Source organism: Rhinopithecus bieti, unplaced genomic scaffold (assembly GCF_001698545.2).
Source record: "Rhinopithecus bieti isolate Rb0 unplaced genomic scaffold, ASM169854v2 scaffold_70802, whole genome shotgun sequence".
NCBI lineage: Eukaryota > Metazoa > Chordata > Mammalia > Primates > Cercopithecidae > Rhinopithecus > Rhinopithecus bieti.
In genome coordinates, this window is record NW_016827192.1 from 735,654 (window position 1) to 742,579 (window position 6,926).

Below are 6,926 nucleotides of genomic sequence, written 5' to 3' on the forward strand. Positions count from 1 at the left end.
AAATGCATAGAAACCTTTGAAGTTACCAGGAACTAGGTTGGAATTCTTGCTTCATCACTTAACCATGTGATCTTGTTCAGCACAAACCTCAGCTTCTGCATGTATATAACAAAGGATCTAGTGCCCATATTTTGTGCTGCTATGGGTATGTCCTTATATAAAGTACCTAGCACAGTGTCTGACAGGCAGTGGTTATTCAATATATTTTAATTTCTTTGACTGGAAATCCAACTTCTTCCATACAATATATGGTAGACAGGCTTTTTTTTTTTTTTTAAATAGTGATCATTGTAAATATAGTTTACATGGTCTAGAAATCACATATCAGTGAGGACTCTAGACTCCTCTCAGCCCTGAAGACATCTCTCAATACACTAAATTTTTAACATTCCCTTTGCAACTTCACACCTTAGGTTTATGCATTTTCTTATTGTCTTCCTCTACTTTTCCTCCCTCTGCCTCTTGGATTTCTTATATCTGTGAATGGTACCAACATTTATCTAAGGACTCAACACATAACACTGGGAATCAAGGATGCCTCCCAAGCCACCATTTTAACTAAAACACCTTCTGAGTATGAAGCGGTGAAGGAAAGGCTGTCACAAGGCTTCCCTACTGGAGATGTGTTCTGTTCTCTGAAGAATCATTGTCCAGTCCCACTGCAATGAAGTCCATCATCATAGTCTGGAGTAGTCATTTTGAAGGCCTTCAAATACCCACTTTACAGTTTAGCTCCATTGTATGACTAAACAAATGGAAACAGCCACATGTTTCTTTCCCTTTCCTTGATAAGTGAGTTTCCCTAGACCTCCTGGCCTCTTTGTGCCCTTTGCTGCATACATGAACAGAAACTGCCTCCCAGAGCAGATCTGCAAAGAATTTTTCTGGCTGAGGCAACCTGAGGTCAAGAAACCATACAGCTGTCAGCTCACAGTTTCAGTCTAATGGGAAGAAGCCTGAGGCATGGGCATCAGGCTCCCACACCATCAACCTCCTCACCAGCATTTCAGCTGAACAATAACCACAATTGATATAAGAAAGAACAAAGCCACTTCCCAAATATTTCTTTCTTTCTTTTTCTGCCCAGTATGCAATGCTTCCTGTTTCTCTAGTAATGAAAATGTGTTCATCTGTCAAATGGAAAGCTGCCCCACTGTCTTAGGTGCAGAGAACTTCAATCACAGCAGCTGCTGCGACCAGACCGAGAGCCAAGCTCCTCATTTGTTTTGGCTAACACTGAAGAATCAGTTTAGGCATCCCCTAGAACAAAATGGTGCACGGGAACAGAGCCAAGCGATGGAAGAGAAGCAGCAAAGTTGCAACAGATTATTTGTCTGCTAAAGCAGAAGGAGAAAGATATCAAAACCTGGATTCATTTGAGTCCAGCCTCCCTAACATATTCTCTATTTGCAACACAGATGATTTCCTCTAATATCATTCAACAGGTGCTAAACTGTAGCTTTTCTGAAGATTAATCATTGCAACCTTGGCAACAGAGAATTAGGAAGTCACAAGGTGGCTCCCAGAATTCTTAGGCTATTTCTTCTGAGTACTCAGCACAGGGCACTATATATATTTTATATATACATGTGTGTGTGTGTGTGTGTGTATACACACATATATATCATATATACACATAATGTATGTATATAATATGGATATATTATATATCCATATATTATATATAACCATATATATAATATATATGGATATATATGGATATATAACCATATGTAATATATATCCATATAGTGTATACTCAGGGCAATATATATCTACACTATATATATAACTTTCCATTTGACAAATGAACACAGTTTCATTACTAGAGAAACAGGAAGCATTGCATACTGGGCAGAAAAAGAGAAATATTTGGGAAGTGGCTTTGTTCTTTCTTACATGTAGATATGTGACATATATCTATATAGTGCCCTGTGCTGAGTATACAGACACACACACACACCCCACTACAACATATATAATGATACATAAATATATATAGTACATATATAGTATATATATGCGTATATATACGCTTGTTAATTATAAGAAAACTATCGTTGCCTTCTGTGTTCACAGAGCACCCATGCATCCCTATATCTTGACATATATCACATTGATAGGAAGTTATATTTGCTTCTGTGCCTCCTGCTTATGCTGCAAGCTCTTTAAGATAGGTCTATCTTGGCCGGGCACGGTGGCTCAAGCCTGTAATCCCAGCACTTTGGGAGGCCGAGACGGGTGGATCACGAGGTCAGGAGATCAAGACCATCCTGGCTAACACAGTGAAACCCTGTCTCTACTAAAAAATACAAAACAAAACTAGCCGGGCGACGTGGTGGGCGCCTGTAGTCCCAGCTACTCGGGAGGCTGAGGCAGGGGAATGGCATAAACCCGGGAGGCAGAACTTGCAGTGAGCTGAGATCAAGCCACTGCACTCCAGCCTGGGAGACAGAGCGAGACTCAGTCTCAAAAAAAAAAAAAAAAAAAAAAAAAAAAGATAGGTCTATCTTTAACTTGCCTCTTATTTTCAGAAACTAGCACATGATAGACACTCAATAAATGTGGATCGAATGATTTATTTGCTGAGTTAAACTACATAAATGCATGAATTATCAATCTTTCCATGTCATTAGGGAGATTTGAGTAAGCATGGTCATTTTTTGGCAATTTCAGCACTGATTATTCTTAAAGCTCCATTTAGATTTTTATTTTCACCCATTTGAGACAAGGGCCAAGGCCACACAGATGTAAATAATTTAGTTGAGTCACTAAACCAAGTCCATGTTGTAGTCCAGTTGGCCCACATAAAGAAAAACGTAGAGCTTGGGAATGATATGGCTTTACTTTTTTCCAAATTTATCTGAAAATGGCTAACTTTGAACTTCCATTTGAATATTGTAGGCCTCATTGGAACAGGGAAACAGTGAAACCAAACTCTAGGAAGGACAAAAAGAGAATTATATAGAAATTGTAGAATACTTAAATGCCTCACAAATTTTGAAGGTCTATCTCAAGTCTGGCCAATTTTTATTGTAGAAGATTGCTATCGTATGGCCAGCCTGTTTGTTCTGTATGGGGGTATGTCCCAAGAAATATCTAAGTTAGGTACTTTTCTAGGTCAAGATAAGTCAGTACACAGTGCTAGTGGATTGTGGATGTTGCAGTATTATCTACTGCCTGAATTTCCAAGTCTTAGATGAAGGTAGTGATCTGGAGTGGATGAATGGATCATTCATTCAATGTTGAAGGGTGTCCAGTAGGAACTGAGTCATTGGCCTGGGAAACTGGAATGGAGAATGAAACGGCCTGGGAATGGAGAATCCTCAGCTTTATCTTTAGTAGTTAGATCTTTGTGATGGTTAATACTGAGTGTCAACCTGATTGGATTGAGGGATACAGAAGTATTAATCCTGGGTGTGTCTGCGTAGGTGTTGCCAAAGGAGAATAACATTTGAGTCAGTGGGCTGGGGAAGGCAGATCTACCCTTAATCTGGTAGACACAATCTAATCAACTTCCAGTAAATATAAAGCAGGCAGCAAAATGTGAAAATGAAAGATGGGCCTAGCCTCCCAGCCTACATCTTTCTCCAGTGCTGGATGCTTCCTCCCCTGGAACATCAGACTCCAAGTTGCTCAGTTTTGGGACTCAGACTGGCTCTCCTTGCTCCTCAGCTTGCAGATAGCTTATTGTGGAACCTTGTGATCACATAAGTTAATACTTAATAAATTCCCCTTCATATATATGTCTCTTGTTAGTTCTGTCCCTCTAAGAGAACTCAAACTAATATAGATTTTGGTACCAGAAGTGGTTCTAGAAGAAGAGAATATTAAGGATGGAGTTCTTTCATTGGTTTTAGGGTTTCTGGAGTTGACTGCTTAATATGAATAGACCCAAAAATGCTAAGGACGGTACTTCTAATAGTATGCAGAACACTGACAGTCCTTGGCGTGCACTATTTAGAGAGTTATGTAAAATAAATGCATTTGACACTCCTGATTCACTGCTCATGAGAGGCAAGGAGTTTAGTGACTCTGTATGTAGTAACTTTGACCGTATGTGGAGAACCAAGGAACATAACGAAGCTGGTTGGTTGCTCCTAAGTTCAATGACAAAGTGATAAAAGAAAATGATGAGATCACTTGGACTCGGGAAGGGGAACATCACGCACTGGGGCCTATCATGGGGAGGGGGGAGGGGGGAGGAGGGAGGGATTGCATTGGGGAGTTATACATGATATAAATGATGAATTGATGGGTGCTGACGAGTTGATGGGTGCAGCACACCAACATGGCATAAGTACACATATGTAACAAACCTGCACGTTATGCACATGTACCCTAGAACTTAAAGTATAATAAAAAAAAAAAAAGAAAGAAAATGATGAATTCAGGGATTCTGTCTCCCAGCTTCCAAAGCAGATACTGAGCCTCAAATATGCTAAGATTGCCCTGAGTGAGAGTCTTATCTCCAGTAGAGAAAGAGCTGAAATTGTGGAAAAACAGACACAAGCTTTTATCATGCGAGTGGCTGACCTGCAATGAAAGGTGCATGCACAGTCTTAACAGGTGTCTACTGTTAAAGTGAGATCATTGATTGGAAAAGATTGGGACTCTGAAGCTTGGGAATGGGGATGTGTGGGAGGACCCTGATGAAGCTGGGGACACGGAGTTTGTAAAACCTGATGAACCTTTTTTGCCAGACGGAACAGCTTCCCCATCCCCAGTAATGGCAACATCCCTCCCTTACCCATGCTGCCATCAGCCTTTCCACCTTTGTCTGAGGAGATAAACCCTGTGCTGCCTGAAGCAACAGTGGTGGCCTCCCTTGAGGCAGTTGCCAGGCTAAATAATGTTGATTCTCCTCAGGAGCCACCCCAACACCCCTGTTTGCCTTCTAGACTTATAACTAAAGTCCTAATAGGCCCCTGGATGGGAGGTTGAGAGTGTGACCCATGAGTAGGTGCACTACACTCAAAAAGAACTGTTTGAGGTCTCTAATTATATAAACAGCAATCTGGAGCACAGGCACAGGAATGGATATTAAGGGTGTGGGATAATAGTGGAAAGAACATAGAGTTGGATCAGGCTGAATTTATTGACTTGGGCTCACTAAGTAGGGACTCTGCATTTAACGTTGCAGCTCAGAGAGTTAAAAAAGGTTCTAATAGTTTATTTGCTTGGTTAGCTGAAAGAAGGATTAAAAAATGACCCACTGTGGGTGAGCTGGAAATGCCTGATCTCCCTTGGTTTAATGTAGAGGAAGGGATCCAAAGGCTTAGGGAGATTGGGACAGTGGAGTAGATTAGTCACTTTAGACTTACTCATCCCAGCTGGGAGGGTTGAGAAGATATGCCCTTGACCAATGCCTTGCCAAGTAGATTTGTGAGGGCAGCACCTGCATCTTTGAAGAGCCCTGCAATTGCTCTTCTCTGTATGTCAGAGCTAATGGTGGGAACCACAGTCACTCAACTACAAAATTTAAATACAATGGGAATAATTGGATCCCAAGTGGCAGCACTTAACTATCAAAGGCAAGGTGGGCATGGCTACTGCAAGGGACAGCAGAGGCAGCCGCAATCAGAATAGTCTGATTCGTGTAGGGCTCTGGCATTGGCTAATAATCACAGTGTTCCTAGAAGTGAAATTAATAAGAAGCCTACTGCATTCCTACTTAAATTATACGAACAGAAAACTTCTAGGTCAAATGGAAAAAAGACTAATTTAAACTATAAAAACAGAGAATCACAGTCCCTCAATCAATTTCCAAACTTGAGCCAGTTTACAGACCCAGAACTCCTTGAATGAAGGGGAGGCCAGGTCTCCTTGAGGAAGGACCCCACTACATTACCAACAATTCATGCAGGATCTTTCTCCCATCTTTCCACATGGAAACTTCCCAACTTTTACCAGGGTAACTGTGCACTGGGGAAAGGGAAATGATCAAACATTTCAGGGACTAGTAGACACTGGCTCTGAGCTGACATTGATTCCAGGGGGCCCAAAACATCACTGTGGTCCTCCAGTGAAAGTAGGGGCTTATGGAAGTCAGGTAATTAATGGAGTTTTAGCTCAGGTCTGACTTACAGGTCAGGCAACTAATGGAGTTTTAGCTCAGATCTGACTTACAGTGGATCCCCAGACTCATCCTGTGATCATTTCCCTAGTGCCAGAATGCACAATTTGCACAGACATACTTAGCAGCTGGCAGAACCCCCACACTGGCTCCCTGACTAGCAGAGTGAGGGCTATTACGGTGGGAAAGGCCAAATTGAAGCCATTAGAGCTGTCTCTACCTAGAAAAATTGTAAATCAAAAACAATATCGCATCTCTGGAGGGATTGTGATTAGTGCCACCACCAAGGACTTGAAAGATGCAGGGGTGGTGATTCCCACCACATCCTCATTCAACTCCCTGATTTGGCCTGTACAGAATACAAATGGATCTTGGAGAATGGCAGTGGATTATTGGAAGCTTAACCAAGCGGTGACTCCAATTGCAGCTGCTGTACCAGACGTGGTTTCTTTGCTTGAGCAAATTAAGACATCTCCTGGTAGCTGGTATGCAGCCACTTACTTAGCAAATGCCTTTTGCTCCACTCCTGTCCATAAGATCCACCAGCAGCAATTTGCCTTCAACTGGCAAGGCCAGCAATATACCTCTACTGTCCTACCTAAGGGGTATATCAGCTCTTCAGCTTTGTGTCATAATCTTATTCAGAGAGATGTTGGTCGCTTTTTGCTTCCACAAGCTATCACACTGGTCCATTACATTGATGACATTATGCTGATTGGATCCAGTGAGTAAGAAGTAGCAGGCCGGGCACGGTGGCTCAAGCCTGTAATCCCAGCACTTTGGGAGGCCGAGACGGGCGGATCACGAGGTCAGGAGATCGAGACCGTCCTGGCTAACACGGTGAAACCCC